At 36.9% G+C, this 10021-nt stretch overlaps 1 pseudogene; it reads right to left on the minus strand.

The window, feature by feature from the left end:
* Nucleotides 1-5159: 5159 nt before the first annotated feature.
* Nucleotides 5160-7990, minus strand: LOC111999251 (myrcene synthase, chloroplastic-like; annotated as a pseudogene).
* Nucleotides 7991-10021: the final 2031 nt, after the last annotated feature.

Raw genomic sequence — 10021 nt, forward strand, 5'->3', positions numbered from 1 at the left:
ATAGGTCTTTCCTATAAGGGAAATTTGTAACCCTATCCCAGCACTTTTGGAAGCGTTGGAATAGGTGGACCCTATTCCAGCGCTTCCAAAAGCGCTGGGACAGGTCTTTCTCCATTACAAGAATGGATTGACCTATCCTAGTGCTTTTGGAAGTGCTAGAATAGGTGGACCCTATTCTAGTGCTTCCAAAAGTGCTGGGATAGGGTTACTAATTTCTCATATGGGAAAGACTTGTTCCAGCGCTTTTAGAAGCGCTGGAATAAGGTCTACCTATCCTAGCGCTTCCAAAAGTGTTAGGACAAGTCTTTCTCCATTATGGAATGGATTGACCTATCCCAGTGCTTTTGAAAGCCTTGGGATAGGTCATTCCATTCTTGTAGGGAGAGACCTGTCCCAGCGCTTTTGGAAGTGCTGGAATAGGGTCCACTTATTCCAGCGTTTACAAAAGCACCGGGATAGGTTTTTCCTATAAGGGAAATTAGTAACCCTATCCCAGTGCTTTTGGGCTTCCTATATCAGTGTTTTTAAAAAACACCGTTATAGGGCTCTTATTGCAGTGATTTGTAAAGCGCCAGTTTTGAGTCGCCGTAATAGGATTTCCTATACTAGCGTTTTCAAAAAACGCTGGTACAGGCTTATCTATTACGGCGGTTTGTAAAAAAGTTAGGAAAAAAACGCTGGAGCAGGGCGATTTTTTTGTAGTGTTAGTTTTTGAATTATGGACAACATCCCATCAGGGACGAACAACGTACGTTAACGTTGCAATAATGCAAGCATATATTATTCTTCTTCGATGAAACGATGTTCTTCTCAATCTTGTTTAGACCCTATATATGCAAAACAACATCTGTGTATGAAAGAACATTGTACGCTAGCTATAAGGTGAAGGGCAGACATTGTTTTGCCTTTTATTTTATTTCAAGTAATTTATCCTTTTTATCACTAATTCATTTGTTTGTGATTCTTTAACAATTTTTATCATTGTAATATATAGTTTTTTACTTTTCTAATGCATGTTTACATTATGGTTTACTCATTAGGTTTATCAGGTTTATAACTGAAATTCGGTAAGTGACAATAGTAATGCTGATCTCCGGATTGGGCAAGAATATGTAGGTGCCTAACATCTTTCTACCATCATACCCTAATTTTAAACTTAGAAATAATTTTGGTTAAGATTTTGCCTAAGGGATCAATAGCTGGTTCTTTGACCCTAAAAACAAGTAGCAATTCCAATTTCACTACAAGGTTTGTAGCATTCTCACAGACTCACACCTACATTAAAGGTTGCTCTACACATGCGTACCCAAAAGCACCACTAGCGTAGTACATAGCAAGCTCGATTGGAGCAAATGGGATGGGAAGCCAGGAGACAATGGATAAACCCTAAATCATAGAGAGTTAATTGACTAGCTTTCTTTCGAAATAAAAATGTGTCAATTTGTTTATTTTAAATTCTAATATTCAAAACGTTCTAACTTTTAAGAGATTTAATGTGATATCATAAATGAGAATAAAACTATTAGTATATGAGAGATGTAATATAAATTTATAATTTTTTACTTATCAAAAAATTAAATGTATAATTTTCATTTTTTTTTTTGTAAAAAATTTAATTCTTAATGTAGGGACTCAATTCAAATTGAGTGTTGGGTTTCCAGCCCAACAAGCCCAAACAATACATTTATAGAGAGTGGGCTGACAGGCTTAGGTGCTGGCCGTCGATCACCATGCCCAAACTTATCTTAAAAAATATGGCTAAGTGTTTTCTTACAAACGGGGGAATGCTCCTCGGCCTGGGGCCGAGGAGGCCTTCCTTTCTCCCCCTCCTTTTTTGGCTTTACTGGCTCTTCTTTTATAGTTTCCATCTTCCTATCTCCTGCTTCCATCTGTTGACCGTTTATTCGCTTTTCTTCTGGTTGTCCGTCCCATCGGAGGCCTTATCAGCACTCAAGTGGCTCACTCTAACCAACGTTATCCTGCCAAGGGGTTACCTCCCCATTAATGCGGCCAGGAGGGTTAGTTGAGTGCATTAAATGCGAGAGTGACAACTTACTTTGGGGTTAGCCACTCCCTGAAATCACTTTTGTCAGGCCGAGGACAAGGTATCCTCGGCGTGGATCCAGGAGATTAGGCTTCCCCCCTTCTCCTCAGAAATAGCTTGCTCTCCTCGGCATGGGCCTTGGGCCCGCTATATGATGGGCCGAGGCTATCAGGCCCACGGACCCCACACTTAATTTTATATAACCATTTTTTATTGAGTTTTATACAATATTTTTTAAAGAATGATATCTATCTAAACTTCGAAATGCAAAAAAATTACATTATGTAGGAAAAAGAACATAAAAACTAATTGAAAAGATAAACTGAATCAATAAATTTGTGAAATGATAAATTGAATCAATAAATTTGTGAAATAATAAATGGTTCAAATAAGTTATGAATGGTGCAGGTGGTTGTTGTTGACTTAATTTTATTGGTAAATTTATAGATATCATTTGGTGGTATTAAGGTTGTGATCATGTGGATTCCTATTAATGGTGGAGAGAGTATCTATTAATGTTGTTTGGTGGTTATACAAAAAATAAAGTTTTTGTCTTTTAAATGATACTGATTTTTATATAGTAGTTGTTTGAAAATTCTTGTGTGAGAATTAGACATTATTGATTAAATTATGATTTTGTGTTGCATTACGTTTTTCTGTTTTCCGAGTAATTTTTTCATTTTATCTCATGTTTAATACTTTTATTCTAGAATGATACTAGCAGAGTTAAAAATGAATAATATGGAGGTTGAAAATAGCTTAGAGATTAACTCAAAAGAAGAAGAATAGAGTTTTTGTCACGATTCTAGTTGTTTAATTTTTATATCACATTGCCCACAATCATTTGTGAGGGCATAAAACCCTCACAAATAATTTCAACAATGCCATTATTTGTTGTTAAAAAATAATTTGTCATTGTGAAATTTACAAATTAGTAATTGTGAGGGCATAAAGGCCCACTCACAAATACTTTTTAGCAACGCCGGTATTTGCCTTTGAAATGTAAGTCATTAATTTGAAATTTGCTAATAACTAATTGCTAATAATTGTTAACAACATTTGCATCCCCTCACTAAAAATAAGTCGTAGATTTTTCTCGTCATTTAGTAATATATGTGTGAGGACAAATTTATCCAATAATGATGGTGAATTGCCATTGTAAATTAACTATTTGTAAAGGTATGGTTGCAACATCCCTTTTAACAACAAAAGCAAGTACAATCACTTTTGAGGGTCATGTTTAATTCCTTGCTAATAAACTTTTGTGACGATATTTGACATTTTGCAAGGGCATTTTACCCTCACAAATAGACTCTATGGTGGGCCTTTTTGCATTGTTGGGCCTCAATCCCTTTTGTTGTGTTGTAGTCTGTTAGTTTGAAGTAAGAGAGTTGGGACTGGCCTTACTGGGGCTACGCTTCAAGCCAGCTTGTGCACAAGTCAAGCCAACCCAATATAGATGTGCCCTGGCATGAGTGCTGTGAGTTGAGCTTATGGTGTGGCCATGGCAAAAACAATTGCTACAAATGTTATGGCAGGAATACAATACAGTAGAATAATTACAATACTAAATAGAATAAGTAAAACTAACACAGAGAAGATAGTTAACATGGTTACGGCAGAATAATACAGCAAATGGAAATAACACTACAGCAAAAGAAAAGTAAAAACTTAATAACTGAACAGTGGGCGAATCACCCAATAGTAGGCTAAACTTTTCAGTAGAAGCAGACCCAAGAAGGGGACCAATCTCCAACATGAGTAACCTCAAGAAAGGCTTCTGCCATAGAAGTTACACACTTTGGAGAAAGGGCCTAAATGTTTTGAGTTTCGATTCTCAATCTTCAGAGAGTGGGTCTATCAAGAGGGAGAGAAAATATGGTCTATTGATGCATGCTTTTATTCCTACCATTCATTCTCTCTCTGGTTTTCTTTCTAGTCTTTCTTTCTTTTCTCTCTAGTCTTTCCATGTATTCTTTTATTTTCTGTCCTTTCTTTTCTTTCTACCTCTCCTTTGTCCTCCCTTTCACTGTTCATGGCTACCCTTTTTATACCATCTGTGTCATTGTGGGATTTACCCTTTTTGTCCTTTAACTGCTTTTGGCTCCTTATGGGTATCCTTCCAAGACTGCCTATTGGCCTGCCACCTACCTAGCCGTTAGCTCTGCTTAAAGTGCATTGGTTGCACCACTCTCCATTTCTAGACAAAATTACTTTTCTTGTTTCTTACCTCTCTATGTTTTTGTTTTACCCATTTGGATAAGGATAAAGCTATCTTACCACCTACCTTTATGGCATGCATCAAGTGGTCCCAGCCCATGCTTACCTCTTTTGGGTGAGTTGCCATCCTAGTGGGACATTTCCCCTAAAGAAGCTTGAGTGGGAACCTCAGAATAGACCCCCTTTTCTCCCCACTGCCAAACCTCACCATCTGAATACCTTGACCTGTGGTACTACAGCGAATAGACCCCCTTCTTTACCTCTCATTATTCCTATGGGCTTACTACTTCATTCCTTGGACTTCCTTGGCCCTTTTACTTCTTTACCTCATTTCATGGGTTTGCTGGCCATCAATCCTACTGATTTAGTCTGTTGGGCTTTGCTTCCTTATTTCTTTACCGTTTTACTCCTCATTTCCTTCTCATCTTCTCTATTATTGGGCTTCTTATGCTATTGGGCTCTTTGTCAAAAAATAGGCATCAACAGACTCTTTTGTTGTGTTGACCAGATATTTAAAACAATTAAACAAAGCTAACATAATCTATTATTTGGAACTAAATATATACAACTAGAAGCAAGAGAACTTGAAGTTTGTTTTATTGAAGTGTTTTATGCTAGTGCATACACTTTAGAGTAAAATGATCATAATTTCCTCTAGAAAACTCCATATTGTACTCTGTAGACTGTAGTAATTAAAATGATGATCTGGCTCTTAAAAATAAAATTAAACATTATTTGATGCGTTAGAAATTAGAGAGACATCTTTCCAACGCTGCGTCACTTGAACGCTAATTCCCTTGGAATTATTCCAGAACTAATTTTAAAAGTGCCCTAAAGATATTGATTGAGGTTCTGTAAAGACTTCACTTATTTGATGTTCAAGTTTGGCTAAACTTTATGAATTTCCACGAGACATCCTGCTGTGAGTAATGGGCTGAATAAGTAATGATAATATACTATCCTTAGTTTTGCGATCTGCACGGCCAAACCCATCTTCCTGCTGGTACATGCAGTGTCCCATCCTTGCAAGATTCATAGAAAGTTCAATAAATGTTTGACAAAAGGGTGAACTCACATCTTGTTCTTCATTCATCTTCTTCTATGCTGTACTAATCAAAGACTTTATGTATTCACGAGCGTCTTTTTCAAAAGCGCCAGTTTCATTCATGCAACACTGGATTGATTTAGGAATATCACCTCTCCTTAACTCATCCTGATTTCCCAAAAAAAAAAAGGGAGAAAAGAAAAGAAAATGTTGTTAGGCTATGATTGTATGAAGAAGTTGAAAGCATTCTTACTGAAACTCTTAGGATAATGTGATTAGCATACTGTAGATGTTCCATGATCATTTGTAAGTCGTAAAATCATAGATGACCAATGGATTATTTTAGGGTACTCTTCCAAGCATTCCAAGGCTTCCTTTGTTATTGGATTTGCAACAATAAAATAAGAATGCATTAGTATAATTGGTGATGATATTGTAATCCATGCATTCTTAAGGTATTCTTCAAGGTTTGGCGTATATTCGCTGTAGTACCACTTCGCCTCCAACAAATAAGATCTAAATAAATCTACCCATTGAAGCAATTATAGTAGGGTGATGAATTAGATCATGTATTTAAGAAGAAAATGTTACTGATACACAATGATGGATTTACAGGTCGAATAAAGTCCATACAGCTTTTTTGAGGTGTCAAATGATGTGGAGTCCTTGTTCCTTAAGGGGATCAAAAGCCATTTCATTAACAGAATTGTACAGAACAAGGAAACATATCTTCATATAATTTGGAAGTTGAGCCATTGCATTGATAACCCATCTATAATTACAAAAGCAATAATAATAATAATAATAATAATAATTGATAACTCTAGAAAATCAGTAGGTTGAAAATCTTTAGATTTCGACAATCTCGAGAATTGAATCCTGTAAAACCAAACTCAATCAGAGTAAAGACCGGTGGAGTCCGGCCTAAGACCCTCCGATGATGAAGTTAGAAGGCTGGAATAGAGAGGAAAAATATCTAAGTGTTTATTCCCTTCTCCAAATGAAAGAGTTAGAATCCCCTTACCTCAACGCAGAATCGTGTTTATATAGTGTATGGAACAGTTATTTTTTCTGATAACCGTTCCTATTGTCGAGGAGTTCATCAAAATCGGAGGTAACTTCCATAACTTCCATAGAAGTTGCTTCATCTGAACCGGTGTCTCACTGTGAGCAATGGATGTTTTGATTTATTGGTTAAGTCTCGAATGCTTGGCTCGTCCATCTCTAACTAGGAGTGGACGTGCCTTAGTATGGCCATGCCTTCCTCGTCCGTCCCTTGAGACAGACGAGACCTTGCTCGTCCGTCCCAAAGGACGGACGAGGCAACTTGGCTGTGCCATCTTTCTTTCTCCGTAGACGAGCCATATGGACAATTTTTCAAGGTGGTGTTTTATGTCATCATCAATAATAATAATAATAATAATAATAATAATAATTAAGAGTACTCTTATAATCTTTGTGAAAAAGATAGCTTTGAAGGGTTTATGGTGTTGTGCGATTTATACAAACCTCTCAACGGCATGCGTGAATATCTCAAGTTCATCCAAAGTGCCATATATATCATAAACATCAGTAAACCGACCTTTGTTATTAATGTCCTACTATATCCATATAGAGGCTGATATATTAGACCCACTGAGCAGTAGAAATTCTCCATTAGCCTATTCCTTGCAAAGCTCAAATTTTCTGCAAGTCCAGTGCTCTTCGACCACCATTGAATGAACCAAACAAGAGAATATCAATTTTCTAACTTTAAATTTTAGGTTATAATAAACTTGATCATTTATTTATGTTTCCATGAGATTTGATTTTAATTTTAGTATTCATCATTGTATACTTTGACGGAGAATCTATATAATCCTTTCTGAACTGTCAACAAATAAGTAACAATGACTATTGCATAAAGATTTTTATCTTTATTTTGCTTGAGGTATTCTTCAAGGTGCTTGGTTGCAAAATCTCTTACTTCTTCCAATATATTCTGACCTACTTAAAGGAATGAGGCTTCATACAATGATAGCATACCTTTGGCATCCTCACAAAGGCATTCCTTGAAATTCCTTCTCTCATCCTTAAAATTATTGAAAACTTCTGCAATGACCAATGACCAATGCAACAATGATTAACTATATTATGGCAATTTGTGCACTGTCAGATATAGTGAAATGGAGAATATCTTGTTCTGTTTAAATATACAAACATGATTTTTTTTACTTTTCTTAAAATACCTGGAGACATTCTATATCCATGTTGTCTTAGGAGTCTAAATTTAAGTGCAGTAGTGTATAAATTCTCCTTCCACGTATCACCATTGTGATCATCATTGTATAGAGCTTCCAATATTCTCTTCATTTCACCCTGATGTCTATTAGCTCGAGTTGCTCTAAAGGATCCACCACTTTGTGAAGCATCGTGGTCCTCGCATGTTCCTTCAAATTATTACTTTGTTCAGCGCAAGTTTCTCCCTACATCACAGTTTTATTATAAACAAAGGGTTGGTCAATTTCCAGTAATATATATGGTTAAAAACAATAGTAAAACTGGCAATTGAAAACAATAACAAAATGTACCACGTATCCATTTCCTAGTGTTTGGATGTAATCATAGTGCCAAATGGAAGGCTGGTAATTTGCTGATCGCCGAACCATAGTGGGACTATTTGAAATTTTGATGGCTGCCATGAGTTGCCAGGACGAGAGCTGTTTTTGAAGTGTATGTGCTTAGCTTAGTTTGCTATGTTGTGGTCGTGAAGAGGGGGTCCTATGGCCTATTTATAGTAAAGCTACCCAATATCTTGCGTGTCAACGTCTTAATTTTTAATTTTTTTTTCAGAAATACTTGCTGCACTGAAATCGTCGCTTGAGCCACTATCTTGAAGGTAAAAATCATACTTTCAATGCATTTGCGTGTGTATCGTAAATTCGTAACAAACACTACTCTAATATCTTAGTCTATTTTGTTTCCGTTTTAAATAACATGGAAGAAGGTCAATGCTTTTTGAGGTACTACAATGCCGCGGCCCGTGGCAGAGCGAGCAAGGGTGAGAGGAGCATTTGCTCGAGATGAAAGGGACAAAACTCTTTAATTTACACATTGACATGTACCGTGATAACATTAGCATAAGTCAAATTTTCACCAGGTCAACCTCATCTGTGTGGTAACATTGCCCATCAATAATCAATGAATTCCATCAGGGGAAAAAAAATAAATTAATGAATAATATAAAACGCTTAATGTAATATGGCCGATGAAAGAGTCCAAGTTACAAGGCACACCATGCATGTGAAATGTATCCGTTCTCGTCCATATTATCACCATGCTGAACTTTTAAAAATATCTTTTATTATAATTAAAATCTCTGACGACTAATATATGTTCAACATGTAATTCCAACCTTTTGACTTTTACACATTTGACATTTGCATACTTCTGATGACAATTACATGGGTTAGTAAACTGACTACTGCTATGCATCTTCAAAGGCGTGGCTGTTATAATTACTCTATAAGTACAAAATTTTTATAAGATAGAAGAAAGGGTCGGATTTCAAATATTTAAAAAGGAGTTTTACATATATTTAGATTAAGTTAGAATAAATTATCAATCTTAATTTTTTTATTTTTTATTTTTTGGAGAAACTAGACCCAAGGCCTGGGAAGAAACTGCATAAATAATTAAATGGAAATATCCTCAGGCAATATATCCAACCAAACCTGAGGCCCCAGAAGGTTCTTTGGTGTTTTAGCTAAAGCATCTGCTACCATATTACAAGAGCGACGCACATGCATAACATCAGAAGTTTGAAAACCTGACAATAAACCATGAATATCCTCGACGATATTCCCATATGAAGACAGCGTTGCACTCCCTTGCGAGATAGCGTTAATTACCAAAGCCGAATCTCCTTAAAAAATGACTCTGTGAAGTCCCAATTCAGCAGCAAATAGAATTGCCTTGCGACATGCTAGAGCTTCCAAATCAACAACTGAGGTGGACAGAGGAATTGTCATGGCAACAGCTCTGACTGCCTCACCACACCAGTTCTGAGCAATAACTCCAATCCCAGCTGAGTTCGTCGCCTTGAAGGCTGCTACATCAAAATTTATTTGAACACGTCTGCGTCTGGAGGCCGCCAGTGAGGAAGAATAGCAGATCAAGCTTCCTTTGGATTTTCTTCTTGAGCTGCCAGAAATTCCTGCAACATGTTGCCTGCCGAGGAGCAGATGTGTGACAGAGGTTGAATAGCACGCCCAAAGTGGATGGAATTCCATCTATTCCACGATCTCCAAGCAGCAATCGCAAAGAATTCCTTTCGAAAATCATCTTGAACCTGCAGAAAATGGTTAAATAAATCATAGAAATTTAAGGGGGGAGGGTCCGATCCTCGTTGAGCCCAATATATTGGGCTCCATACAACATCCAATTCTTTGCAGCTCCAGACCGCATGCAAGACATCCTCAGGAGCACCATTGCATAGCTCACAAGTGTCAAAGGTAGTAATTTGTCTTCGAAAGAGATTATTTTTGTTGGCAAGGCATTATTACAGGCCCTCCAAATGAAATGTCTAATCCTGTTAGGTACACGCAACTGCCATACCTCCTTCCAAAATTGTTTTTGAGCGACCCCTGAAGAACTTCCTGCATTGTTGATTGAGGCAGAAGCAACCAAAAGCTTATACTACTGGTTGAAAATTCACCAGATAGAGTATGAGC

This window comes from Quercus suber, unplaced genomic scaffold, assembly GCF_002906115.3.
Source record: "Quercus suber isolate HL8 unplaced genomic scaffold, Cork oak 2.0 scaffold_4, whole genome shotgun sequence".
NCBI lineage: Eukaryota > Viridiplantae > Streptophyta > Magnoliopsida > Fagales > Fagaceae > Quercus > Quercus suber.